This window comes from Pygoscelis adeliae, unplaced genomic scaffold (assembly GCF_000699105.1).
Source record: "Pygoscelis adeliae isolate BGI_AS28 unplaced genomic scaffold, ASM69910v1 Scaffold4, whole genome shotgun sequence".
Lineage (NCBI taxonomy): Eukaryota > Metazoa > Chordata > Aves > Sphenisciformes > Spheniscidae > Pygoscelis > Pygoscelis adeliae.
The window spans coordinates 1,471,162-1,474,186 of record NW_008824986.1 but is presented as its reverse complement, the minus strand read 5'-3'; positions in this window follow the sequence as shown (position 1 = coordinate 1,474,186).

Genomic DNA, 3,025 nt, shown 5'->3' with positions numbered 1-3,025 from the left:
GCTTTATTTCTTTATATTTGCTCCAGATTTCATTGCATGTTTGTGCTGAGGTCCATAACCGCCCCGGAGGACCAGTTAGAAGCAGTGGAAGTGTGTGGTTACTGTCCTTGTAAGGAATTGCACCAACCTCCCTGAGGAGAGAGGGATATAGCCTCAAGCTTGGCTTATCGAGGGCAGTCTAGCCTGCTCTAAGAGTCACCGGTCAGTGAAAACACTCCCTTTGATTGCAGCTGAGCATCTGCTTCTACTCGACAAGCCTTGAGAGTCACGAACTTGCAGAAGGATTGGTTTCAGGATGGCACCCACCTCCTCTGAGGCTGCCAAGAGAGCTGAAGGTTCAGCCGTGCTCAACTCAAGGAGCGATGAGATGACTCCACGTGCCGGGGCCCATCTCTGGAGGCAGCTTGTTTGGTGAGCAGTGTTGCAGACTTGACATGCGCAGTTGGCTCAGGTTCGTAGCTAAATTAGTCCATTTGTATTGGCATGGGATGACAGGGCTCCTTAATGCCTCACGGATAGAAAAATTACCCTCCTGCACATCTGCAGCTAAGGCTTCCGCATGAAGCCCAGCTGACTGCAGCTCCCCAGCCTGCGGCAGCTATGACATACCCCCTAAATGAACTGATCAGCTGGAGAGGGGTTGATCAGTTCCTGGCGGGGAGGCAGGAAAAGGCACTTACAGAGTCATTGAGGCGATGCTCGTGTCTGGACAGCAGGATCTCTATCACAAATCAGAGCAAAAGAGCAGAGAGCTCTCCCCAGCCAGTGTGGGGAAATGAAACGTAGACACCCAGCAGATTTCCGTTTTCAGCTTAGAGGGTGCTTTTTTGTGATTTTAGTGTTTGGGCTGGTATAAAGGAGAGAGAGAGAGAGAGTGAGAGAACCTTTGGTGAAGCTATGTATAACACAGGCAGGTAGCTGCAGCCATCAGTAGTTCAACACCAGTCTTTAAGTATTGTACTTCAGAGCTCTCTAGGATGCCCAGCATCCCAGTTGCCAACCATTATTTCCCCATGTAGATCTCCACTTCCCAAACACTGTATTATCAGTCTCTAAGCACCTCCCCTTCATTTCTCACTGTCCACTTATTTGCTGTGATGGCAGATGGCATCTTAGGTAACTCCATGGACCACGGTTTCTCTCTGGCAGAGCCACAGCCTCAAAGACTCCTTTTCCCTTTGCAAAGAAATAGGTTGCTAACCCAGGCATAGCTGGGAAGAGACCGAGCAGGGGGTAGAAGACTGGGGTGGCTGTGCCTCCCAAACGAGTGGACACCCTGCATGTGCTGGCTCTGTGGGTTACATGTCTCTGCCCCGCTCATATGAGAAACTGTTGAAAGGCTGCAGCCATCAGAGGGGTGTTTTCCATGCGTGCCGGAGCAACAACGCGAATTTGAGCAGTGAGATGACAAGAAACCTGCTAAAAGAAATAAAGAAAGGATTTCCTGCCTTGCAGACGCTAGAACCCTGTTTCAGGAAGCGAGTGGCTGTGAAAGGCATGAGGCCATTCAAAGAATCGGGGCTGTGTGCTACCGGGCCCTCCAAGGGTTTTTCTGGTGGAGAAGAAACAGCTCGTGCTCACTTTAACCTGCTCCCAGAAGGTCTATTTCTTCCAGCCCTCTGAAACGGAGACTGGGAGAGATGAATATGAGTTTTCTCTGCCAGCAATTTCCAGCACAGACTGCACGCAAAATCTTCATTTAAAATGTGTAAATGACAGCGAAAGAGCCACAAGGGAGCCAGATTTTAAGAGACCAATTTGCTGCCCAGGTTTTAATGACTGCACCACAGTGGGCCCCGTGCTGCTTCGCTGCTGTGTGTGCTCAAGAAGGGGATCAAACGACGGACAGACGGACAGGCAGGGGCTCAGCAGAGCCTGCATGTCACCCTGGAGGATTAAATATTGTATGTCATGTTCGGAAAAATTGGGAGAGGTGGGCCTCCCTTGCTCCTGAAGAACAGAAAGAGGCTTTGTTTCCCAGACGCGTGGCTCGGAGCTGCCCTACAGCACATATTGGGGAGACTGCTCCCCAGCAAGGGGGTTTTCTGTCCAGCGCCTCGTGCCCGGCAAGACATGGAGGAGGTGACAGGAAGCTCTACTTCACTAGAAGACCTCAGCAGATTAATTCCTCTGAATGCCCTTGGTGGCCCCCAGGCTCGGCAGGTTGTACGACCAAATCAAGCCCAAAAGGTTCCCCCCTCGCACTGCAGCTTGCCTGCCTGGGGTGTTGCTCCCTGCTTGCCCTTTGCTTGTTTTTTGCAGAGCCCTCAGCTGCCAGCTCTTGTTGCCAGACGTTTCCCTCTGATTCTCACCCTGCCTGGCTGCTCTCCTCAAAATATCGGGGTCAAAATACCTCACTGCGGGTGCCTCAGGGCTGCCCTGGGGTCTGCACGGGGGACGCGACAGCCCGTTTGCACCATCCCATAAAGTGCCCTTTGGCTGCCGGGAGGAAAGAAAGACGCAGGCTGGTGTGAGCCCAGCCTCTGCTTTACAATCTTTTTCCTGCCGCTATAAATAACCTCTGCGAGAGTCACTTCAAAGGGAAGGGCTGGCGGTGGAGAGGTGGTTTGGGGACCGAGCAGGACAGGGGCGTCCCACTGCCCGATCCCACCCCGGCGCTTTGCATAAATAAATAAATCATGCAGCAAGGGAGAGGTGGAGAAAGAGGGCGAGCAGAGGAGGTTACTTTGGGAAGCCGCGCAGCTCGCTCATCCCAGCCCTGTAGTTCGGAGGGAGTGTGTCATGTTACAGGGGAGCCACAATCAGCCAGAGCACAACGTCGCTGGAGCAGCTGAGAATTACCTCTCTCTAATGGGGACTTTCATGTGTGAGCTCCTGGCCGGTCTGCGAAGGAACTGAAACTGGCAGCTTAGAAGGAAACAAAAACCTACCAGCGAACCAAAAGACTGAAACACAGGAGGGAAAAAAAAATCCTCATCAGATTTTCCACACCCCCCCCTTTGCTGCAGTTGGATCCTTTTTTTCTGCACCCCTTTTATGTGTGTGTGGTTTGTTTTTATTTTTT